Below are 26,511 nucleotides of genomic sequence, written 5' to 3'. Positions count from 1 at the left end.
GAGTGTTTGTTGTGGGGGAGGAAGTGGGGAGGAAGGGAAAGGAGAATGTTAGCCGCTTTGAGACTCCTTAAAGGGAGTGAAAGGCGGGATATCAAATCCAAACTCTTCTTCTTCTTCCTCTTCATCCAAAGCGGGCCATTACTTTCCTACCACTTTGGACAGCACCTTCAATCTGCCTCTTTGCAACATGGCAAAAGAAAATCTGCACCCCCATCACTCAGCCCAGACACTGAGGGTCTTCTGCTGGTTCCCTCACTGCAAGAAGCGAAGTTGCAGGGAACCAGGCAGAGGGCCTTCTCGGTAGTGACTCCCACCCTTTGGAACATGCTCTCTTTAGATGTCAAGGAAATAAAAAACTATCTGACTTTTAGAAGACATCTGAAGGCAGCCCTGTTTAGGGAAGTTTTTAAGGATTGATGTTTTTATTCTGTTTGATGATGATGATGATGACAATAATAATAATTTATTACTTATACCCCGCTCATCTGGCTGGGTTTCCTCAGCCACTCTGGGCAGCTTCCAACAAGAGATTAAAAATGCATTAAAACATCAGTCATTAAAAACTTCCCTAAACAGGGCTGCCTTCAGATGTCTTCTAAACATCAGATAGTTGTTTATTTCTTTGACATCTGAAGGGAGCATGTTCTGCAGGGTGGGCGCCACCACCGAGAAGGCCCTCTGCCTGGTTCCCTGTAACTTTGCTTCTCGCAGTGAGGGAACCGCCAGAAGGCCCTCGGCACTGGACCTCAGTTGTATGATATGTTGTAAGCCTTCCAGAGTGGCTGGGGAAACCCAGCCAGATGGGCAGGGTATAGATAAAATAATGATTATCATCATCTTCGACTTACAATTTAAATATTTTCATTTCTCTCATTGATAGATTCCAAGGTGGTTGAGAAAATATCAGAGAACCCCATGAAAACAATAAGGCTGTCACACATGACACATTTGCTATCTTTCAGACTAACCTTTCTTTGAAGGGTTATTTTGATGATAAAAGGCCATTTATGCCGCACTAGACTCTTTGGAAGAATGAGATAAAAAAATATAATAAAGAAAATTAAAAACGAAATGAAATAAGGCTAGATTTAAAATAAAAACTATTGTTACTATTTAATACTACTATCTTTGGCTTTGGCGATTATTTCTTCTGCTGGAGCACCGTTATCTTTTAAAGACATGGAAAAAGAGCATTTCTGTATAAGTTTCTGGCTTTCATTTGCATTTTTTGGAAATGGAACCTGGGCTGTCAAGGAGTATGCAGGCTCTGTTTGGAAGGATCGTGTGCAGAGGGGGGGACGGACCACAAACCCTCCTCTGCATGAAATAAATTGACTGAATAACTGTGCTCCAAATGGGAGCTTTTTCCAAGAAGACCTCCCTCCCGTCACCACTCTAAGAAATTAAATTGAGCCTCGTGGTGAAAAAGTACACTCTTTTACTAATCAATTCTGTTCCTGCTTTATAGCTCATTCCCTACATTGTCACCACATTGTTCCCAATATTTCTTTTTTCATTAGAAAAGAGTTGGCCTGATGCTTTTTCAGAGCACATTCCCTTAGAAATCCCTAGGTTTTCTTGTTCTGTGTTAGCCAGTCTGAGGAGAAAGTACATGTGTGATTGAAATCTAGTAGTAAGCCATGATTTATGAATGAGCTACTTACTATAAAACACTTTGCACACCAAAAAAGTGCTAGGAAAGGGATGAATAATGCATGGATAGCTCCAGGGTTGCAGTTCTTTGTTTTACCATCCACCTTCTCCACCAGTAGGTGAGTCTCTTCAGCACCTCGGAGAGTTGACTATGAAGAATCTCTCGTCTCTTAAAAAAAGGCATACAACAGTTGGTCCATTTTATGGAGAAGAAAAGAAACCCTCTCCATTTTTAAAAATGCTGTGTGCAATCAAATGGTGAAGCATGGCTCAGAAAAGCCTTCAGGGAAAAATAATAGGCTTACGAGGATGTGATGGGAGGAACATCACAGAAGAGAAATTGTTTCAAATCTGTGCATAATGAAAAGGACCAGCCTTTGACACTCTGGGTGAAAACTGAAACGGTACTGCTTTCCAGATTCTTGCAGGGTCTTCTTGCCTACATCTCAGCATCCTGTGGCTTACTGAGCTGCATCAAAACTTTCTACACGCCCCCTGCTTCATTCCTGCCCTATGGCTGCATTTGCCAACAATTCTCTTCTTGGGACCACAAGCTCACACCTGCTGCTCTTCTAGGGGTTTTTAGGAGGTCTGCATGGACTGCCACACCTATATCAAACATGTCTTGAGTTCTGGTCAGTGTTTTCTGTCCTTTTCCTGGTCCTTTCTTATCTCTGCCTTTACTAAGCCCTTGTTGCGTGCAAGCAACGGATGCATGCCCAGTGGGCTGAGGCAAGCAAGATTTCCTCCCATTGTCTTCTGTAGCAACGCTGTTGGTCCTGACAGAATGCTACCCTTGGGAAACTCCTAGGGTTGTCTAATAGGGTTGTCTAATAGCCTTGCAAGTTCCTTTTAAGTACTCCTCAGCAATGGGCTTTCCTTTCTTTTAGTTATCATTTTCAGAATGAATATTCCGTGCTGTTCTTGCAGTCACAGAGTGTGCAGAAATGTAATGGGGCTTTTATCAACAAAGGAAAACTAAGAGGAACAAGACAAATTGGAATGCAGGAGTCAGAGAACCAGAGAAAACTGAATATTTTTGCAGATTGGCTTCTGAACATCTTGGGGAACTATTCCCATGCCTTCCCCCCTGCAAATAGGTACATTTTATCCTAGTTGTGCAGCTCCTGAGTGCAGTGATATATAGAATATTATTTATTGTATATATTACAGGGTTTTTTTTTAATATTGTCTGTCAAAAAACAAACCAACAAACCAAGGGTGGTTTACATAAAAATAAACTGCAGAACATAATTTTTAAAGCACAATTATGCAAACTCAAAGAGTCCTGAAAATAGAAAAGCTAAAAGGCAGCAAGATATTAAGGCAAACAGAAACAAACACAGCTAAAACTATGGGTTGCATGCCTAGATTCAGAACAACATCTTATGGCAGCCAGAGCTGTCATTCTTTATGCTAAAAAAACCCCTTCCTTTGTGTTAGAGCATGACTTCAGCATGGGTCTGCATGAACACCTTGCAGAATGTTTCATTGTCTTAATGGCAATCCATCCAAGTGCACATTGGTGAATGATCCCCAAACTCTCTTGACTGGCATGAATAAGTTCTCATCTCAACTTGAGATTACTTTCAGAAGAGATCCAAATGATCACAGACCAAGAATAAACAAACTCAGTTCAATCAAGGATGTGGAACAGAAGAAAAGTGGAAACTGCTTTTTCTTGGATGATTAAGTGAAAAGTTGATCATCAGTTTATAAAAACGAAAACCTTGCTATATGAAATGCAATCAGGTTTTAAAATATTGCTCATTCCGGAGGCAAAAATAGAATGTTACTGTCGTGTAACATCTACTGCCCAGAAGCAGTGTCACAAGTACCACTTTTGTGCCGGACAAGGCTATCTTTTGGATGTAATATTTCAAAGCTGAAGTTATTACACACATGCTTTTTTACAACAGAGATATTTTGGTTTGGATGTACCAAATGCTAACATGTTTCCAATTCTACGTCTTTCAGCCGTCTTCTGTACAAGATAGTAAACAAGAAGCCAAGATATTGAAATTGGTATTTTAAAAGATCCTGACTTGCTGTAAACGAGGGTTTCATAAGTAAATGCCCATTGAGTCTTAAAAAAAAAAAAAAAAAACACCTCTATGGGTTGAATCCAGTCTAACCATGGGCAGAATTCCAACTATGGGATATCCCTGTCACAACCGATCACAGACTGTGCCTCAGGGCGTAAGCGTACTGAGCAGAGGCAGAGCCACATCCAATAAGATAGGGCCTTGAGAGGGAAGAGAAGTTCTTTCAGTACCCTGGATAGCACACTGTGGAAGATGCTCTCAGGAGGAGGGGTGTTGTCTCAGCAGAATGCAGAGGCCTCACAAAGTCTGACAGGATGGGTCCTGCCATGGACCCACCTTCCCTGCGAAGCTGTAGGTGCTGTGAAAAAACTGCTGTCTGGTTCTGTAGTCATTGGCTCCTATGGCATGGGGGCTGCACTGAAACAGCGTCTTCTGAGTCTGTCAAAGCAATACCCTCTGGTATAGAAGCTGGGGGCTGTTGCTTCCCTGAGTGGTGCTCTTCCCTGTCTGCATCTTCCTTCCAGGCTTGAAGGAGGGTTGAGGCTGGAGAACACGACTTCCCCCACAGCAGGAAAGGGGTTACTTTCAGCAAATTCCTCCTCTCCCCCCGCCGTGGATACTCTTATCCCTTGTGCTGTGCTTATATCCTTCCATTGAGAGTTCCTCACAGCTTTTCATCATTTAGTGCTGCTGGCAAGAGCTGAGCAACTTATTATACGGCGATGACATGGCATAAATAACAGGGCATAGGAATTCGTCTAATTATCCCCTCCTGCCCCAATACCTAGGACAGTGGTACCTCGGGTTAAGTACTTAATTTGTTCCGGAGGCCCGTTCTTAGCCTGAAACTGTACTTAACCTGAAGTACCACTTTAGCTAATGGGGCCTCCCGCTGCCACTGCGCCGCCGGAGCACGATTTCTGTTCTCATCCTGAACTTCTTAACCCGAGGTACTATTTCTGGGTAAGCGGAGTGTAACCTGAAGCGTCTGTAACCTGAAGCGTCTGTAACCCGAGGTACCACTGTATTTTGAAATATTTTGTCAACCAAAGGTTTGACTTGAAGCAGCTGCAATTTGGGTCCTTCCTTTCCTGAACCCTCTTATATAGCAGCTCTTTTTTTTTTTTTAATAAAATTTTTATTGGATTTTCACATTTTATAAAGACATCCCACACACAAAAAAGACACAGACAAAAACATGTATAATTTCAAAACCTTACTTTCTTAACCTTGTTCCTTGACTTCCCCCCACCCCCCCTTCCTACATCCCAATTCCCATAATTAAATCAGCAAGTTGTTATTTCTCCTCCTTACCATATTAATATTACATCTCTTATAAAAAAAAATTAAATTCTTTCCTAAGGTGGACCCACGTTCCCTTCCATCGATTTCCCATTTTATATTAAATATGGATCATATTAGCTAAACCCAAAAATCATAAACGTTTTTAAAATTCTATTTTCCCCTCCCTCCCAACCCCGGTTTCCGTTCCTTCCCTGATACGTGTCCACAATAACAGTTCTTAGCCTGGATTCCTCACGTCCGAGGCCTTCAAGTCTCTTTCAGTCCCTCTCCGCCGGTTTTGTTGGTAGTCCTTTGTGTTGGTCGTCAAGTCTCGAAGGAGTTCTGTCCCAATCAAACCAGGTTTTCTTCCCACAAGAATACTTGGTAACAGCTGCTGCAAAAGTTCCACCAATCCTTCATATTCAGAGTGGAGGCCCCAATCATATTTCTTCTTTCTTTTAAGTTCCTGTATTTCAAATACTCCAGGGGCCTCCTCCTTCATCTTTCGCATCTTTCGCAGATTTGTAATCCATGTAATCCAAGGGTCTTCTTCCTTATAGTCCACTGGTGTAGGCTTCTGGTTGGTACTTTCCATCTGTGCTTTCTCCATTCCTTGCTTGCTCTCCTCCAATTCTTGAGATATCTCTTCTAATTCAGCTGCAGATTTTTTCTCATTCAAATCCTTAGTGCATTCAGCAGAGCTACTTGTTCCAGAAGTCAAGGTCGTGAGTTGTTTGTTCATAGCCAGACTCTGCTCCTGTAAAATTCCCACGAGGAAAAACATTCTTTCTATCTCAGCTAGTAATTTTCCATCTGCAGCCATTGTAATGTCTCAGAATTCCCCCTAGAGGGATTCTGGTTACTTAGTAGTCTTTTTCCAACAGTCCTTTACCTCGTTGTTTGTTTCTTTGTTTCCAACAACTTTAATTCAATTATAACACATTTAGTCCAGAGAGATCTTAAGTAACAAACTTTTTAACTTTAAACTGCCCGTTTGACAGCTTTGACAGCTGTCAAACTCCTTATTGCTCTTCAACAGACTCAGACACAGGACGCTCCCGGGTCCGGGAGGGGGGGTTGCACATAAAAAAAAAAACTTCTAATGTTCCGCTCTCACACTCCAGCTCAAAACTTCTTTTATCAAATCGTGGAAATTAATATCCTTTAGCTTGCGCCGAGAAGGGTAGACTCTCCACCTTACTTCTCCTGTTCTTGCTTTAGATCGTTTGTAGGGGGGGGGTGCGGACTTCCCTTTAACACATCCCCCGGTCGTACCGAATTCAAAGGTAAACATTTTAAAGTCCAAATTCCGTTCTACTCACGGGTTGTTTCTTTTCAGGTCCAAATTTAGGGAAAAAAGTCAGCGCTCTCCGACCATGGCACACGGCTTCGCTCCACTGAAGTAGCGGTCTACTCCCAGCACCACGCCACTCTCCGTACCCTCTCCGAAGCCTTTAAAAAGGCTCTTCGTGGGTCGGAGGGGGCGCTTAAGGTGCCCACCAAGTCACCAAGTCCGCAGGCTTCCGCGCTTGCGGTTTCTGAGGGTCTCCGCGTCGCCGTCGCGGTAAGACCCGTCTCCAGCAGAGCCGATTCCCTCCGGAGCTCGGAGGGAATCCGCCATTAGTCGATCGCGCTAACCCGGAAGTCCTCTTATATAGCAGCTCTGGTACTCAAATCTTCTTGCTTTCCTTTCCCCTCCCGCTCCCCCTTTGTTTTTGTTGCATCTCCATCATACTGTTGGTCATTTTAAGCTGTGAACCGCCTTGAGTACTCTGCCAGAAAGACAGTATATAAACGTAGTAAACTGGTCGTATTGGGGCAAGAGAGAAGCTGGAGGTGGCAACCACAGGAGATTACATGCCTTGTTCTTACCCAGGTAACTAAGAACGTAAGAACACAAGAAGAGCCTGCTGGATTGGGCCAGAGGCCCATTTAGTCCAGCATCCTGTTTGCACTGTGTCCAGCCAGATGCCTGCAGGAACCCATGGAGCAGAACATGAGCGCATGAGCACTCTTCCTCTTCTGTGGTTTCCAGCAACTGGTATTCAAACCTAGGATATTGCTAGCCTAATATGGATTGTTAAAGGTAAAGGTAAAGGTACCCCTGCCCGTACGGGCCAGTCTTGACAGACTCTAGGGTTGTGCGCCCATCTCACTCAAGAGGCCGGGGGCCAGCGCTGTCTGGAGACACTTCCGGGTCACGTGGCCAGCGTGACAAAGCTACATCTGGCGAGCCAGCGCAGCACACGGAAACGCCGTTTACCTTCCCGCCAGTAAGCGGTCCCTATTTATCTACTTGCACCCGGGGGTGCTTTCGAACTGCTAGGTTGGCAGGCGCTGGGACCGAGCAACGGGAGCGCACCCCGCCGCGGGGATTCTAACCGCCGACCTTTTGATCGGCAAGCCCTAGGCGCTGAGGCTTTTACCCACAGCACCACCCACGTCCCTCATTGGATTGTTACATAGCTATAATCACCCAGCGAAGTGTCGTTTCTGAAACCAGATGCCTTGGGCTGCAATCATGTTCCCATTGAACTCCTGAGCAGACGCATATAAGATTGTGTTGTTAAGCTGCTGTTTTATTTGCCTAAAGCTTGTGCATCATCCCACTTGGAGAAGACGTAGCTGAATTTAGATTTACCAAATTGCCCTGTGAGGATACACATGTAGTATTATTTTTCCAGATTTATTTTTCTTGCATAATCTTTGGCAGTAAGTAGATTTCAGGCTGCTTAAGATGTTCCTTTGGTGCACATATTTTGTAGGTATTTTCAGAATTGACAGTTAGAAGCTTGGGAGGCAATGTTGTGTTGAAAACAATCAGCCGAACAAATTTTTTCCCCCATGGAGGTACCATTGAAATCAATAGGAGTGGTGTAGAAGCAACTCTCGGTCATATTTCTTATGAAGTGTTTTAAACATTTTGTTTCCAGGCATGCTGTTTCCAAGGAAACTGAAAGTAGTCCTTGCAAAGTGTAGTTCTATATTTTTTAGTGTCCCTCGGTGGAACAGATTTTTTTTGTAACAGTATTTATCGTAGTACTGGGTATTAATGATCTTCCCTTAAATTTTTTTTCCTTACCCAAAAAAAGCTTGTAAACTTGCATAATATCTAGCACCATCTAATTGTTACCCAGAAGATAAGCGGCTAGTTGAAAGAGGTTCCCACACCCATGTTACAGAACATAGATTCAGTCCTTGGCATATCTATGCCTGTCTTATTTGCGCTACGATATTTTAATTAGTTTTGAGACATCATTTCATGGAGAGTGTTCTTACCAGAAATAGCATGCATAGTGTCAAGTTTCCCAGCGAGGATTCTGGGGCGAAGTCTTAGGTCCCAGTGAGAAAAGATGCTTTGTAACTATGTGCTTAAGCTGTGCTAGTAGCTTGCTAATGTGCTGCTTGAGAGTTGGGTCTTGCAAGACTCTCGTTTGAATGGACAACACATTTTTTAGTTGTGTGGATCATTGGCAGCCCTGTAACTGTCCAACACAGTTAGCTGTTTTCGGCCTAAGCAAAAAGACCTCCTTCGTGTTATGCTCAAAGGAACAATCCCTTCATTTTGGACTTTTTAAACCATGTCCTGTCTTCTTTCAGCTCTACCTGAGTTTTTAGCACTATAGTCCAATGGGGCCCCCTCTTCTTATGCAAAGCACTGAAAGTTTATTACACAGAAATTTAGAAAGCCTTTGCACATTACAGTGGTACCTCTGGTTACGTACTGAATTCGTTTCAGAGGTCCGTTCTTAACCTGAAACTCTTCTTAACCTGAAGCACCACTTTAGCTAATGGGGTCTCCCGCTGCAGCTGCGCCGCCACCGCGTGATTTCTGTTCTCAACCTGAAGCAAAGTTCTTAACCCGAGGTATTATTTCTGCGTTAGCGGAGTCTGTAACCTGAAGCGTATGTAACCCAAGGTACCACTCTCTCTCTCTCTCTCTCTCTCTCTCTCTAATTGAAAGTTTTACAGTGAGTTAAAGAAAAAAAGAAAAAGGAAGTGTGTGGGGGGGGAAGAAACAAAAGAAAACAGGATTACAGCAATAACAGTGTAACATTAAAATGTACTTAGGCCTATGTTATATATATGTAAACAGACGACTTATCTCCCTCATGTATACGTCAGTTCACGATTCACTATGGTTTCGTTAAATACTTTCCAAATATGATTAAATTGGTCCATACATAATCTTGGTCTGAAAGCGATCCATTCAAAGGTTGCAAGCGTCGTCACGTTGTCTGTCCATTGATCAAAGGAGGCCATTTATTTTTATCCTTCCAATGTATCAATATCAATATTCTTGCAGATGGTGAGGCCAGGAGAATCCATTTACGTTGACTGATTTTCAAGCCCCATAAATTAGGTATGTAGTTGAAAGTGATGTTATCTTCTGAAATTTTTAATTCTTTCCCCACAACTGTATTAATACATCCTAGCATCCCACCCCCCGCCAAATAAATAAATGCTAACACCAGACACTGTATAAACATATGTTTCAAAGAAGCATTTTCCTTATTGCACTTTTGTTTCCTGACAACAAAATTGAGGGTCGGCCAGCGCATTATGCCAGCAAAGTAAAGGCTGGTGGAAACATTTGTCCCTGGTGGCAGTGCAGAGGCTCTTCGCGTTGAACAAGAGATGTGTGCCATGAGCCAGACACTGTGCACATTAAGTGGTTCCCATGGGGAAGTTGCTTTCATTCAGTCTCTGAATCTTGGCATAAAGTAGAGCCTAATTTTAAGAAACGTAGCAGAAAAAAAGGTATCAAGTATCATGTGGGGTTGGAACAGCCATTTCCCAACGTACTTTATTGGCAGAGCATTTTTTTTTTTGTTAATTAGGTGACTTAATTGTATTATTTAGTTTCTTTTCTGCATAATCTTGCTTTTTTGTATGAGATGGTTCTAGTCTAGTCTTACAAGGTTGGCTGCTTTTGTACGGGGGGGAATTACTATATTTGTTTTATAAAACGAATAAGTTGAGAATCTGAATCATGAGAAGCAAGCTGTCAACTTCCTAGTTCATAAGCCTAACGATTAACGTTATCTTTGGCTTGCATACATGCAAACACGGCCAATTTCATTTCAGCTAACCAGTGGTATCTCAACTTGATTTCCCCTCGCTGAAGAACTTGATATATTGATTGGGCAGAAGGATATCTGTGGATCTTACCGTGGATCGTGCAGTATGGTTGGGTGACCTGAAGATAATGGGGCTGTTGGAACGAAACCCAAATCCGTATGGTGTTCCTGTTGCTGGTATTATGTTGATTTTAACTCCCCACCCCCAACAAAAAATAATGGGAAGGAAAAAATTGTATGACCCCACGAGGCTTAAATTTTTTATTTCTGACTTGGTTTTGTAAACATGAGAAATGACCAAAAAATGTTATATTTTTATTGTATTCATAGAATCATAGAATTTTAGATTGGAAGGGACCCACGGGTCATCTAGTCCAGCCCCCCTGCCATGCAGGAATCTCAGCTAAAGCATCCATTATAGATGGCCATTCAACCTCTGCTTAAAAACCTCCAGTGAAGGAAATCACTATTTGATATCGCCATAATAACAATGCTACTTGAACTAATTTATCATTTATATGCTGCCCATCTGACTGGGTTGCCACTGTGGGCGGCTTCCAGCAAATTAAAACATCAAATATGGTGGAACCTCGGTTTTTGAACGTAATCCGTTCCAGAAGTCCATTCAACTTCCGAAATGTTTGAAAACCGAGGATCAAAGAGCAGGCTGCAAAGTCAATGGGGGGGGGTGGAGAATGAAAAAGGCGCCTCAGAAGCTGTTCGACTTCTGAGGCATATTTGAAAATGGAAGCATTCACTTCCAGGTTTTCAGTGTTTGGCTTCTGAAATTTTCGGCAGCCGTGATGTTCGAAAACCGAGGTTTGACTGTACACTAAAACATAAAGCATTAAAAACTTCCCTATATAGTGGTACCTCGGGTTACAGACGCTTCAGGTTACATACGCTTCAGGTTACAGACTCCACTAACCCAGAAATATTACCTGTTGGGTGTAGTGAAGGGTTAACCTTCTGTGTCTCGAGACTGAGGGGATGGGCTTACAAGGGAAATAAGCCAGGACGTGACGAAAGCAGCTTGGAATGCTGTGTACTGAGTGGAAATCGAAAGCAGTTTGTTGCGTCGCTGCAAGCAGAGGGAGAAGATGCAGCTTGAATCAGATGGAAGTTGGAGTTTGTAAATACGCTACTTTTGTGCCAATAAAGAGATATTAGGACAGAAGAAACGTTTGGGACTCATTTACTGCTCTTTCGACACACGCCGCTGTGTAACTCTGCTAATTGCTTTACGATCTACGGCTCCCAGGGGAAGTGTGGCTGGGCGCCGAACAATAAAGCAATAAATCTACTGAAGATTACCTCAGGTTAAGAACTTTGCTTCAGGATGAGAACAGAAATCGTGGGGGGGGGCACCAGGTGGCACGTTGGAAGATGGCTGACAATAACATCTCTCTGACCCATACGAGGTACTAAGGGGCTGCTATGGGAAGTAGGCAGCCTTCCTAATGCCCCCCCAGGATGCGGGGGGGGGGGCTCTGCCCTGCCAGCGGTGTTCACAATGCACCCCCTGATACAAGTGAGGGGGGTGCCGAACACTTGGCAAAAGGCCCTCGGTGAAGTCAGATCTTCCTGATGCCGATTCCAATCAGCGTGTGCTGGTTGCTTCAGCTTGGAATTATAATTGGAAACATATGATTGGAAATAAAGCTGAAAGCACATACATCAAGTAAAACTCGAATATAAGACTGCTGATTTACGGATCTCTGTGACCAGGAGTGACGGACGGATAAGTAAATCTTCTGATGAACTACCACAAGGAGATTGTATGTTTGGAACGAAGGGGGGGTGGAGGAAAAAAACTATTTCCCCCCCCTGCATTATGTGACATAAATAACCCTTCACCCCAGATAGAAACAAGATCGTTGCGTTTTTATGAATCACAGGCAGGATTTTAAGAACTATGTGGGATGGATTAAAACAGGAAAGAAGACTGGAGAATGGTGAGAAAAGTGGAAAATTCTTATGACGCAGTTAAAATATGGCGTCTCGCTAAGACAGGCTTGTCGGAGGAAGGACTGGGGGAGGAGAATCAGGACTGTTCGAACGAGAAGGAATGTTGGAATGCAAGTTTGACCAGACAGAGCCCCCAGACTCATTTGATTTATTTGAAAAATAAAGGACAGATCGGAGACTAATTTTGTGTATGGAAGCTTTGTACAGAGGCTGTCCCTGATCGATATGATTTTTGGAAGAGTACAAAAATCCACATAGAATGCCAGCTTTCAACCTGCTTGTGAAAATCATCAGAGATTGCAAAGAAAGGAATTTATGATAACAACAAGAAGAGAAAGGAAGTAATAAAGGACTATCCGGATCAAACTGGACAGAACTGTCTAATGAAAGCAGTAAGATAAGTGATGCTGTTTTGGACTCGAGCCGAGCTTGATGTATGGGCACCCCCAACAAAATTTAAAATTTGGCTGTATAATTTGGAACTAATGTGATATGATAATGTGATGTGATTGGCCTGTTAATAAAAATTATTAAAAAAAAAAGAAAAAAGAGAGAGAACAGAAATTGTGCTCCGGCGCGGCAGCAGCGGGAGGCCCCATTAGCTAAAGTGGTGCTTCAGGTTAAGAACAATTTCAGGTTAAGAACGGACCTCCGGAACGAATTAATTAACCCGAGGTACCACTGTACAAGGCTGCCTTCAGATGTCTTCTGAAAGTCCTATAGTTGTTTTATTTCCTTGACATCTGATGGGAGGGTGTTCCACATGGTGGCGCCACCACCAAGAAGGCCCTCTGCCTGGTTCCCTGTAGCCTCACTTGTCACAATGAGGGAACTGCCAGAAGGCCCCCTGAGCTGGGTCTCAGGGTCTGGGCTGGTGGTAGAGACGCTCCTTCAGGTATACAGTCTGACTGGGCAGCTACTAGGGTTGAATGTTTAGTAGAGACAGTATTTCCCCTCCTTTAGCTGCGTGTCCATAAAATTCCGTTAAAGTTAAACAGCTCTTAAAGAGAAACAGGAATAAGCTTTTAAATAACCTGTGCTAAATCTTTTCCTCCCCATTAATCAGGGGGTCAATTCATTTGTCTGTCTATCACAAACCTATTACGACAACCACTGAATTTCATTTTAGATGGGGTGGGGGACAGAGGAAAGAAAAATACAAATAGGAAGGGCTTTCACTGTTTTTTTTGGGGGGGTGGGGTGGGTCTTAGCTACATCATGAACGTCCTAGTTGAAATTGATCATACGTTTTAAACTAGCCCTGGGATTTTAAGTGAAATATTTTAAGCTCTTAAAAAGCATCATATAAATTATAGATGATACCATTAACATAGGCTCAGTCACATTTCAGTAAGACTATTTTGAACTAAGTTCAGCATGGGTAGTCAAGAATTTTATTTGTCTGTGGACTAATATGCAGATCAGAACACTTCATTTGTTTTCGCTTTTCTGAAATATGTGATACGGTTTGCGACTCAAACATTTACCAGATTTGTGCAAAAATGCATGCATTAGATTTAAAGTTTTTCTCCCTCCTCTCTGCATATCCCCCAAAATGGGTCTGGAGAGGGGATCAGGGCAACCCCTGGAACGGCATGCAGTCCGAGGAGAGCAGGGAATTGTTCTGTCTGGTAAGCCAAAACGCCTGCCCTGCCGGAACAATCCCTGTGGCACAACGTTGCATTCTTCCCACCATTAAAATGAATGAGGATCTTCCCAAGTGGGCAAGAGGTCAGTGCACATAGTGATTTCTGAATTGGGTTGCTTGTCTAGAGAAAGCACTAAAGGGCTACTGCCTTGTAAAGAACATGGCTAATAAATAATAATAGGGTTTTTGAAGCTTGCCTTGGCAGAAGTGATGCATTGAAGCAGGATTCTTGTTTCTCTTGATGATCTTGCAGCATGATAATGGGCCGCTGCTTTTCTTTTAAAGGATTTTTCAAAAAAAATAATAATAATGCAGAGGATAAAATTGCGTCATGTACCCTTATAGTGAATCCAATTGTCTGTGTGTCAGTCCTTCCATATCCAGAACAGCACCATCCATGCACAAGAGGGAGGAATCCACATGCTTTGGGAAACCCAAAGAGGTAGAAGAACTTGTTAGGAAAAAAATAAATCTGGTAAGTTGGGAACCCAAAAACAGCCCAGTGAAGACTGAGCATGCTCAGTGGACATTAAACATTGACTGACTATTGTGGCGAAGGATGGGAGTATGGAATGGAGTTCCCTGGAGGGGGACAAGACTGGCTGGAACTATGAACAGACAAAGAAGAAGAGTTTGGATTTGATATCCTGCTTTATCGCTACCCGAAGGAGTCTCAAAGCGGCTAACATTCTCCTTTCCCTTCCTCCCCCACAACAAACACTCTGTGAGGTGAGTGGGGCTGAGAGACTTCAAAGAAGTGTGACTGGCCCAAGGTCACCCAGCAGCTGCTTGTGGAGGAGAGGAGACGCGCACCCGGTTCCCTAGATTACGAATCTACCGCTCTTAACCACTACACCACACTGGCTCTCAGGAGCACTCCACGCTGCAACATTTTGTTATAGGCCACATGTTGTATAGTCTTAGGTTTTCCAAGCATGGGGGAAATTTATATGGTAAACTAACCCTTGTGGCAAGGCAAAGTCAGTCCAATTCTCCAGCGTGCAACTGTTCGGAATGGGGGTGTTTAAGATAGCAGCTTTCTTTTCCATATTTAGGAAGACGTGCAGCAGATATAATAATGCATTCTGCACAGGCAAAATGGTATACAAATGCCAGATGGTGTTGAATGAAGCTAGTATAGAAATGCTTCTACAAAACCCACCAGTATTTTTTTCCCTTTACTTAAAAGGCTGACATTCTTTTACCTTTTGTGAACTGTCACTGCCGTTGTCAAGGCAATCCGAATCTTTGAGAAGCTTTGCTCTCCTTTTCGGGTATTCTCTAGCTCACCTTAATGTTTAGCCAAGCAAGCAGGCCTTCCTGCGTTTCTGTAGTTTCTGTTATTGAAAATAAGTTCATCTTCTTAATTAATGTTTTGTTTGGCGTTTAGCTGCGCGCGCGCGCGCACACACACACACGCACACGGTAGCTCTGTTGTAAATGGTAGTTTGGGCTTGGAGTCAAAACACTTTGTGCCAGAGGGGTGGGAAAGCTTAAAGATACTTGGTGGGGAGGGGAATAAGTGCAGAACACTTAACTCCACTCTAAATACAAGCTGTCCAATGTGGTTACAATTATTCCACAGTGTCAAATATGAATAAAACAAAATGTGCTTTGATAAAAATTTAAAATAAGCACGTAAAATGTTGGATCCAGTCCAAGTTAGTTGACCTTTGTTCCGCTGAAGTTAGTGATCACTGAAGTCCCATTGATTCCAGTGGCAGCCAAACTGAACTGATGTGATGAAGGTGTGCAGGATAGGACTGACATGTACAGGGCACATGATGAAATGAGTACCCCAACATTAAAGCCCAGCATTCCAGCCCCTGCCCTATAAGCAATGTGAGAAATGCCCTTGGGTGACTTTGACATCTTTTTAAAATAATAGCACAAGGAATGAGCAGGTGGAGGCGTGAGGATATTATGGTTTTTTCCAGCTTCAGCATATCGCTGCCTCCTCTCCTCTCAGGAGCCCCTGTGTCGCTTTACTAGGCAGTGCAAGAGGTGGGATTTGCCCAATTTCTGTCATGGACTGGTTGGATGTAGAGGAAGCAGCCAGGGGTCTGAGGAACCAGCTGAGGAACCACCAAGGGAAGAAGGCTCATAGCCAGGGGATTGGTGGTAGGATGATGATGAGTGGTCCAAGGGAGAAGAATAGGAAGAGGAGGTATTGGAAACTGAAGAGGGAACAGGGCTTAATGAGCCGGAAGAGTCCATAGCAGAGACCAATCCAGAATCAGAACTAGAAGCTTCAGCAGGAGAGGAGGATTAGGGAGGTCAGGGGGCAGAGACGAGTCAGCCTGATAAAGAGGCACTCCTTCCTGCTGTGAAAAGGTCCCCTCCTCACTGGTTTTTCAAGACCAGGGGAGGCATGAAACGGGAGGAGCAAAGGCAGGCACTCAGGCACAGCCTCAGATTGCTGGGGGGGGAACCCTGGGGAGGGATGTAGGCAGCTGTGGAAGGTGGGAACCTTCAGTCTCTGCAACTGCTTCATAGGGGCAAGTGTTAAGTGGTGGGTGAACATATCAGATGACACAGCGATTCTTCAAACAGCTCTTGTTTATTCACAGGCCAGAACTGAACTGAACTGAACTGAAGAGTTCAGCCAGCCTGCTTATATAGAGCTCCACTAGAACGCAACAGTAACCATTTTCTGTAACTATCCAATCACTGAACGTCACTTTCAATCCCTTATTTGCATATGTGGACCTGAGTGAAAGCTATCTACAGTAACTCCCTGCTGGCCCAGGGTGAGAACTTCAGTACATAACAGCAAGACCAACTGAGGAGGAGTTGTTGTGCTCATTAGGCCTGGCATCCCTGTGCAGATCCTGTTTTTCTGATAAAGAGTTAACTTCACTTGGTCTGTGTGATTTACTGCTAGCTCACTCCTGACAATTTCAATGAACACATGGGTGCAAGAAATCTGTAGATGCAAGAAATCTGCTGAAATTATGGTGGAAAAGGTGGTGGTGGGTTTGAATGAAACAAGCCCTGCTCCCCTTGCCACCCCATTTTAGGGGGGGAAAATGTAAAGCAGTAGTTAATGGGTCAGCTCTCTTTCTGGCTCCTCTGCCACTGGAGCACTGGTTCAATTTCTTTTTTGGGTAGGGATGCAGTGGCATCACTATGTTTGCACAGCGCTGAAACGACCCTACTTTGCCGGAGAGATAGATAAACAACCATCAAAACAGATTGCCCCTGTTGGAATGTTTGTCCCCAAAGAATCCTACCTTTCCCAGCGTTTCTTGCCAATGAATAACAATTTCCATGCCCTGAAAATGCATAATTGTGTGAGCTGAATAGCCGTCGGAAGCAAAGTCTAGGTTTCTAACCATAATTGGTAGGTGAAGTCAGTTCCTCTGCTTTTAAGTGTTCCTTTGAATGACATTGTGCCATAATTGTATGCGCGGGAGGGAGCCTGCTGGTGCCATTGCTGCCAGTTGGGATGTTAAAGGTGTGATGCCAAAGCCAGGTCCATTTTGTGTGCGTGGCCATAACTGCTTCCTCTTTCAGCAAGTGGGTTTGATTGAAAATTGGAAGGTTAATTGCCACTTGGTTGACTTAGTGTATTGTGTAAAAATGCTGCCCAGTGAGTTACTGTACTAGAGCTGATGACGACTAAATGCATGGCAAGCCAGCACAGCTTGCTGTCATTTGTGTGTATGTGCAGCGTTCCCATGTGGTCGCTGGGTTGCCAACATTTGCTCATAATTTTCTCTGTTATACTTTCATTGAATAATAAGCGGGCAGCCCCCAAAAAGCTCCTAAGGCTCCAAGCTGTTTGTTTGTTTGTACTCTGTACCTTCCTGGCAGGTCATATATTAATGTTTCTGCTAAAGCTTTAGCAGTCAAATTGGATAATAACTGGTGCTGAGACTTGTATCTTTGGGCTTGGGAGTCCTTGGGAGGCTTTTAAGGCTTGCTTCAAATATGAGGTGCACATTATGATCTTGGATCATAATGGTCTTAATGGTGTGTCTGTAGGTGACTGTGGAGGCCAATTCTGGATCCTCACATCCTTCCACAGTGGGGACATCAGTTTCCGGGTGGGAGTTGATCACGGTGAGGGTTTGCCAAACGTGCCTTCCTCTTAGCACATTTCTCCCTTTCATCCTGAGTTCGTGTTTCTTCAAAGTCCATGATGCCTTTGAAGTGCTCGCAGGCCAGTGTTTCCCAGTTGTCGGTGTTTATACAACATTTTTAAAGATTTGCCTTGATAGCGTCTTTAAACCTCTTTTGTTGTCCCACCAGCATTGTGCTTTCCATTCTTAAGTTGGGAATACAGTAGTTCCTTTGGAAGACGATAATCAGGCATCTGAACAACATGGCCAGTCGAGCGAAGTTGATGTTGAAGAATCATTGCTTTGACACTGGTGATCTTTGCTTCTTCTAGTACACTGACATTAGTTTGCCTGTCTTCCCAAGTGATATGTAAAAATTATCCTTCGCACGTGCTCTTATATAACTGGTCAGGCTGTTAGCAAATTCATTTTCTTGTATTCGTATAATGCTCAGTGATGGAGAAACTACCATTCTTTTGAAAATCATTCATAGTAACAAGCTGGTGATCGATAACCCTCCAGATACTCGTGTAAAAATTACACCAAATTCTCCTTACCAAAATTCCGGCTTTCTACAGATTTTGATTCTGTAATGAATAACAAAGATGTATCACCTTAAAATACTTCAGTCTTTTTTGCAGGAATGTCATAAGTGGAGCTAAAGCAGACTGAGATTCCCTGTTTGTGTCAAAAAAGCTTTTTTTTCTGAACAAAAGCTTGGAATCAATGAACTTTGGTACACTGTTCATTTGAGTAAGCCTTGGGTGAGTAGCCGTTTCGTCACACATTTAGCTTTCAAAGAGGTTGGTTATCTGGAGCCTCACTGAAAATTTGAGCTCACATTCCTGTTTTTTTTGTTGGTTTTTTCAGGTAAGCAAGCATGCCTAATTTTCTAGAGCAAGAAAATACTTGATTACAGCTTTAATGATAGCTTAAGTAGTGTTTTCAGATGTTCAGGAATCAAGGTCTTACAGCAGATGAGCTGAATTATCCCTGTGACTGTTCACGATCACATTAATGTGCTTTAAATGTCACATTTGGAAATGCTGCCATATTGCTAGTTAATTAACAGTAATTACTGAAGACTGTACTTACGTTTTTGATGTTTCTTACCTACTGGGTTTCAGCAAATGTGTGTGTGTGTGTGTGTGTGTGTGTGTGTGTGTTTAAGTTTAACCCTTTCTCACAATTGCTGTGGTTCCATTGGCCAGGACTATTTGTTTGGTGGCAAAAATGCGCAAAGCTTGTGATAGGTAAAGAGAATTTTCTGCATAGAAGAGATGGGTCAGTATGAAGAGCTGAGTCAATATCCGTTTTATTTATGCACCATTTTTCAATATATATGATGCCCAAGGCAATTTATATCAAGCCTGACAGATATGTAGCAACAATACAAACATCAACAAGAAAAATTAATAAATCCACAGTATGTATGGAACATTCCACCAAACAAATTAATAAACCAAGAATATATATAAACACTGGAACACTGAATAATAGCAATCTGGTAAACAAGGTACAACTATGTATGAGGTCAGTAAAGTCAATCAGATAACATCAGATCAATATAATTTACGTGCGTTTCAAAACCAGCAAATCATTGAGAAGCCTAAAACAAAATCAGTCGAACACAATAATCACATAGTAATCAGGGTTCAAAATCCGTAGGGTGCCAGGCACATTTTGCAACTAATGATTCTTCATTTCTGAGCCCCTCTGGAGATGCCCCTTGCGACTTGTCTCCTTAGTGCTGCTGGGCCTCGGAGGTGATCAGAAAATTATCCGTGTTCCGTGTGACATCAAGCCCTTGCCCCTCTCCAGTGCGGCAGGTTTAGTGCTGAGCACAAGTTTTAGCTAGGTACCAAAGCCAGCTAAAAAGGTTGACCACTGAAGGGGTGGGGTCATGCCTGCTGGACTCTCACAGCTCCTCTAGGATGGATGTCAGCTGAGAAGTCTGAGATCACAGGGGACTTTGGATTGAAGACATCCCCAGGTGATTGGCAGTCACAATGTGTTGGGTTACCTTGGGCTTGGCAGGTCTTGTGTTGTGTGCAGGCTTGACATAAGTTAGAAGAACAAAATCAATATTATGCATTAGGGCTAGGTGATATATTGATATATCATCCAAAACTGGTTTGAAGTCCATATTGTGATACCAGCTTCATAATTTTTGACCTGGTTATGTATTGCATATCATGGTGTGTGGGTGGGTGTGCTTTGCAAAAATCATGATGAGGGAAAAACTGTGAAGCCAGCCAACGCCTCTACATAGCTCCATCCTTATTTTAGATGTCATGATATATCAGTATATTGCGATGTTTAGCTGGGGGTGATGTATCACGGTGTTGGAACCAGGTATCGCCCAGCCCTATTCCGCAAGCAAAATAAATACAGCAGGATGGTGTTTCCCTCCAATATCTCACATGTCTGTGATGAGAAAACAGGTGTGCTGCTTCTGAACTGGTTCCATCTTGGCGTTTTCCTGCTTCCCTCATATGACATTCTCATAAAGGCGTTTGGAAGAAAAAGAAAAGAAGAAGTGGGTATGTAACTAACTAACTTGTGGAAGGTTGCATTCAAAGATGGATGCATGGGGAGATATCAAACATTAGTCATACTCTGACTTAGCTGGATATCACCCACAGCAGTGAATCATGTTCAGCCAGAAGGAAGTAACAATTATAAGTAGACAGGGCATGCAATCCCTTGGTAAGAGACTGGAACATACTCATCAAATGTGAAAATAGGGCAGGGTCCCCTCCATATATCCTTCTTATTTATGCATTCATGATGATTTGTGTTCATGATGGTATTAGGGTAGTTAAACACAATCCCACTGTCAATACTATTTGTACCTGTAAAAGTTTTGGAGTGGCCATATTGCTTCATTTCCAATCAGTGCTTGTGTGCCCCGTAACTTCCTGCTGAAATCCTGTATTTTTTTATACCACAAATGTTCTATTGTGTGTGTCTGTCCCACTTTGTTGTGCTGTAGTACAAAAGTGCCCCTTCAAATGGCACTAATGAAATAACACCAGAGAAGCATCACAGAACAACTAATAAAGCGGAATGGAGATGGTCCAGTTTAAACCCACCACCAATGCACTATTTTTGCATCAGTGACAAGTTGCAGAATACACCTGCCAGCTCCCCACAGACAGGTCTGTGCTACCTGTCCTGCTTTCATACATTTGATAGAATAATATCCATTTACTTGTCTTTCGTCTTTGATTTCGAAAAGTTGTTTTCTGCGTTATTTCTGGAAACCTTGCTTGGAAAATGTGTTTGTGGGTTCACTAAATCCTGATCTTATGTTTGATAAATAAGTGTACTGCTGGGGGAATTGCTGCTAAAAGACTTAGGAGGGAAGGAGCAGTAAAGGCATTTTATCACCCAGTCTGCTTTGCTATGAAAGTAGCTCAGGAAGAAGTTTCATAACAGGCAGGGGAACATGAATTTATTCTATTTAACCCCCAAGTCTAATAGCTACCATAACCCTTAGGCTGCGGTCCTGCAAAAATTCATAGAGATTCCCAGAAATATTATTATATTAAACACCCGGGTACTTTATTTTTCTTTGTTTATTCCATCTCCTCTTGATAGCAGCCTGGGCTCCCTTTCCAAAGCATAGGTCAGGCCTTTCATTCTCTTATTCTTTTCTCTCTCCCCATGTTCTTGTTGCCAGAGGCAAGCTCCCTTAATGACTATTCTAAAGCAGTGACTCCTGTCTCCCTTCCATTCTTGTTCCTTGGCTGCCTGTTCTTCCAGACTGCCAGACTCCCTGTGCAACGTCCACAGTGTCAGTTTAATCACGGCACGCCAAAGCTGCAATAAACATCCTCAGAATTTTGCTGGGTCAGGGTAAAGCTCCAAATCAGGGGTGGTGGATCTCCAGCTTGTGTGGTTTATTAGGCATACCAGGCCTTCCCATTTTGCCTGTGAGGCCATTTCGTGTATGACCTCAGGTGCAGGTTAGGTAAAAACCCGACTAGGCCAAAAGGGGGTTTGCAGGCACCACTGATCAGAAAGCATTGAACAGGATAATGCTTTTCTTGGGAATCTGAGGTGAGATGACCACGCAGTGAAAGTTGCCCCTAGTTCCAGTCACAACACACAGGGAGTTTAAGGTCCAAAATACCAGTTCACTGCTGCAGAATGTTAGGCTTCAGTAATACAGTTCCGGACGTTGAAATATACATATAGCTTGTAGGCTTTACAGATACAGATATAAATACAGGTACAGGTAGATACCTTCTGCCCACCTAGCAGTTCAAAAGCACGTCAAAGTGCAAGTAGATAAATAGGTACCGCTCCGGCGGGAAGGTAAACGACGTTTCCATGCGCTGCTCTGGTTCGCCAGAAGCGACTTTGTCATACTGGCCACATGACCCGGAAGCTGTACGCCGGCTCCCTTGGCCAATAAAGCGAGATGAGCGCCGCAACCCCAGAGTCGGCCATGACTGGACCTAATGGTAAGGGGTCCCTTTACCTTTACCTTTTACAGGTAGATACAGATACAGATACTCAGAAAGTATTTCTGTTGCTCCAGCATTTCAAGACGTAACACAGACTTTGACTCACGGACAGACTGTCATACTGACATACCTTAATCACTTATATAGTTACTTATATATCAAGCTGACATACCTTAATCACTTATATACTCAGCATATAGTCAGCCATTATCACCTTAGCAATGGGCTTGGCTGACCTTGCACCTGCAGCTTATCTCATACATGGGGTGATTTGTGCCCATGAAAGCAATCAACCCCTTCCTTCATGTTCAGTTCCTCCAACAGCTCTGAGAGGGGCTTTGGCACGAATTTGTCCAGTTCTCAGCCATATAAGCTACTGGCTATCACCACATCTTGTGGAAGCATTCAGTAGGGGTGGAATCCGGTTGGCATTTCTTGTGCTTTTGTTCCAGGGGTTTGTATGATTTTTGCCAACTTGCCCTTCCCCCTGCAGTTACCCATGCCACCTTTCACCCTACTGTGGAGGACCCCCCCCCTCAAGCTCCCAGAGCAGATTTTTTGGGTGTGGGTGTGTGGCAGGGGATACAATGAGACAGGGAAATGGTCAAAAAAAGTGCTTTCCCCATGGGATCAAAAGCCATTCCATGAGTGAGAGGGCCCCAGATACAACCCAGTCCGCTGCATGAAGAGTACTTTGCTTTGTCCGTCTCCAATCTGTTATCTACCCCAATCAATTCCATTTGGTTGCCTCCCAAGTTGTAGTATTATGGGGGAAGGAGGAAGAAACCTACCCTTTCTGCACATGATGTGTAGGTTTATAAGCCTTGATCATGTCTCAATCCCCTAATTATCTCCCTCCTCACCAACGAAGAAGCCCCAAACAGGCTCCCTCTTGAGCTCATGGACTCTTCAAAACAAACAGGTAATGCAGTAAGCCTCTGAATGCTAGAGACTTCGCAAGTGGGTCGAGTGCTATTGTGCTCAGGTTCTGCTTTTGGGCTTCCCACCAGCATCTGGTTGGCCAATGTGAGAACAGGATGCTGGGCTAGATGGACCATTGGCATGATCCATCAGGTCCTTCTTATGATCTTAGGTCGTTATAAGAGTTTGGATTTGGATTTGATATCCCGCTTTATCACTACCCTAAGGAGTCTCAAAGTGGCTAACAATCTCTTTTCCCTTCCTCCTCCACAACTAACACTCTGTGAGGTGAGTGAGGCTGAGAGACGTCAGAGAAGTGTGACTGGCCCAAGGTCACCCAGCAGCTGCATGTGGAGGAGCGGGGAAGCGAACCCGGTTCACCAGATTACAAGTCCACCACTCTTAACCACTACACCACACTGGCTCTTATGGTTTATGTTTATTTATATGCTGCCTTTGTACAGAGAAAAGGCTGACAAAGGATGCAATGCGCAAACTCAAGTCCAAAAGATACAAAAAATAAAAATAATCCCATGCCATTTCAAAAAAATCTTAAAAACCAACCACATTCACGCTCCTCTTAAGCAGAGCTGGAAGCAATCAATGGGGCTGGCTGCTGTAACTATTCACCTTGGGAGGCATAGGCTAATGCTGAATCTATAAGTGAACCGAAGTTTTCTGGAGTGATTGAGCTGAAGGGCACGGAGGAATAAAAAACTTCTAGCAAGGAGCACATTTGAGTTAAAATAAGGCAGCTGAGAAACACACCGTCTGGCACTCTACTTCCTAGCTGGATTAATAGACGTTTAAAAAGAAAAAGCTGTGAAGAGGAAAGGAGTCTAGGAGGAGAGGGGAGTTCAGGAAGGAATATGTGCTCTATCACCCGGCAATTGCCTGCGCCTTTCATTTTCAAGGCAAGCTTGAAAGTTGTACACTGTGTGAGAATCATGGTGTGCCTGTGTTTAAGCATGCATGCATGCATTCTTAAATTTTGAAAGGAACATTGCAGTTAAATGACTTTGTGCAGAAATCTGAAAAGAGATTTTGCCACTGCAGTGCTAGGTGCTGTTTCGGTTCCAATTATGTCCCATCTTACGCCTTTCCCCGGCGAAAGCTCTAATGTATTCCTATTAAAAAAGGAAATGTCAAAATCCTACTTCACTCCTTACTACAAAGAATACGGAGGACGTTTTTAGTGGAAAGCGAGAGGCTGGAAGTCGGAGTACCTTTAGCCCTAATGCAACTAGACGTGCTAGGCGTGAAAGTCGTTTTATAATCAGCTGTGTTTAATATGTAGAGAGCTGCCTTATCTTAAGTGGAAAAATACAATGACCTTTGAATATGTAAAGTAGCTATTTTTGAGAACAATCTTCCACGTTAAAGAAATCCCTCCAGAAGAAACAACTGAGATAATTTTAAGGTACTTGGAAATGAATGTCATTTGGGTGAAGCAGCAGCCATCCAGTATCTTTGGGTTGTGCTGAAAGCTTTGAATTAAAAGTAGCTTAGGTAAAGAGGTGAATACTGGCAATCAACAGAAGCATTTAGAACAGAGGGCTGTATCCAACAGACTTAGGTTAGTCATACCTAACAAGTTCATTGATTTCACTGGCTCTGCTCTGAATATGACTTAAGGCTCATCCCCACTTCCTTTTGTGTCACACTTTCTAGACACAGGGATTTCTAGGTCCGTGTCTGAGCGCTTTCTTTCTTTCTTTCTTTCTTTCTTTCTTTCTTTCTTTCTTTCTTTCTTTCTCTCTCTCTCTCTCTCTCTCTCTCTCTCTCTCTCTCACTGCTTTTCCTGGGAAAATCCATCTACCCTGACAGACAGGCACTCTCCAAGGATCCAGGCAAGGATCTTTGGCAACCCTGCTATCTCAGATCATTTAACTTGTTGGCCTTCAAGTTAGAGATGGATGAATCAAACCATTCTATTCTGTCACTTTCACATGTGGTCACCCATAAGACCATTCTATCCCATTTCTGCATTAATCTGCAAATCTCTCCCCCTCTCTTAAATCTACACAAAAAACCTGCATCTAAATATGATTTTTTATTTATTTTTTAAAAAATCTTCTCCCAACGTCCAGGTTTCTAAACCCATTTTGACACATCTTTTTTTGAACTAAGCACTCTGTTTTAGAACATTGGGAAGTGTGAAAGCTGGGGAACCACTAAGTTCTGGTCTCTACATTCGCCTGGGAGGTGAAGATCAGGTCAGTTCATATTGGCATAAACAAAGATTCATCATGTTTCCCTGCCTCAAGTGGGTTGCATCCTGACCTAATGTGGATCACAGCCACAAAACGCCCACAGTTTGTTCTTTGGTTTCATTTTTAAAGAGAAATACGAAGTGATGGTTGTTGGAGGCCAAAGACAGAAGTTCTCCTGTACTTTTAAATATTTGGGTAGAAGAGGGAATTTCAGCAGGCAAAGCTTTTCTCACCTCACTGCATGAAAAGCGAGATCTACCAAAATTCTATCTGACATGTAGCTATTAAAGGTATGGGAGTCTTACTCCCCCCTCCCCACCTTACATTTGGTCCGTTTGAGAAAGAAGCAGGGAGATGGACTTGCATAGTTGCAGATAGATAGATAGATAGATAGATAGATAGATAGATAGAGATAGATGGGTCTCATGTTGCAGCCTGTAGTTAAAGGTGGGTCCCTGATCTGAAAAGGGCAATTTAACTTGCAATGAAACCTTGTGCATGCAAAAAATGTACTGCTCTGCTACTAAGCTATGGTTTGCAGAATGGGTGGGGGCTTGAATGCCTCTTCTAACAGCGGCAACCTTCGCAAGAAACCCAACAGAGAGAAAAAAGCCTGTCCCCTTGCTACCTCCTTTGGAGAGAGCATTGTGACAGTATGCCTCCCTGGTAGCTTTATTCCGATTGAGTGTGTTCACTGTAAAGAGAGAGAAAATCTGAGGTTGTGTACACAGAGCTTCTAGTAACAAAAAGGAAGCCACAATTCTCTACAGCTCCACCTGGTACCCAGGCTGGGACCCTATCTGCCCGCGGACTGTCTCGCCAGAGTGGTGCATGCTCTAGTTATCTCCCACTTGGACTACTGCAATGCGCTCTACGTGGGGCTACCTTTGAAGGTGACCCAGAAACTGCAATTAATCCAGAATGCGGCAGCTAGACTGGTGACTGGGAGTGGCCACCGGGACCACATAACACCGGTCCTGAGAGATCTGCATTGGCTCCCAGTACGTTTCTGAGCACAATTCAAAGTGTTGGTGCTGACCTTTAAAGCCCTAAACGGCCTCAGCCCAGTATACCTGAAGGAGCCTCCTCAGCCCAGTATACCACCTCCACCCACTCCATCGTTCAGCTCAGACACTGAGGTCCAGCGCCGATGGCCTTC

The 26,511-nt window shown here is 43.4% G+C and overlaps 1 protein-coding gene across 3 annotated transcripts in view; it reads left to right on the top strand.

Moving 5' to 3' along the window:
* The window catches only part of WDR25 (WD repeat domain 25), a 100,666-nt gene that overhangs the window by 8,160 nt on the left and 65,995 nt on the right, over positions 1–26,511 (top strand). The gene's annotated exons all lie outside the window — the stretch shown is intronic.

The sequence above is a fragment of the Podarcis pityusensis genome (assembly GCF_964106645.2).
Source record: "Podarcis pityusensis genome assembly, chromosome: 1".
NCBI lineage: Eukaryota > Metazoa > Chordata > Lepidosauria > Squamata > Lacertidae > Podarcis > Podarcis pityusensis.
This window is presented reverse-complemented; position numbering and strand designations above follow the sequence as displayed.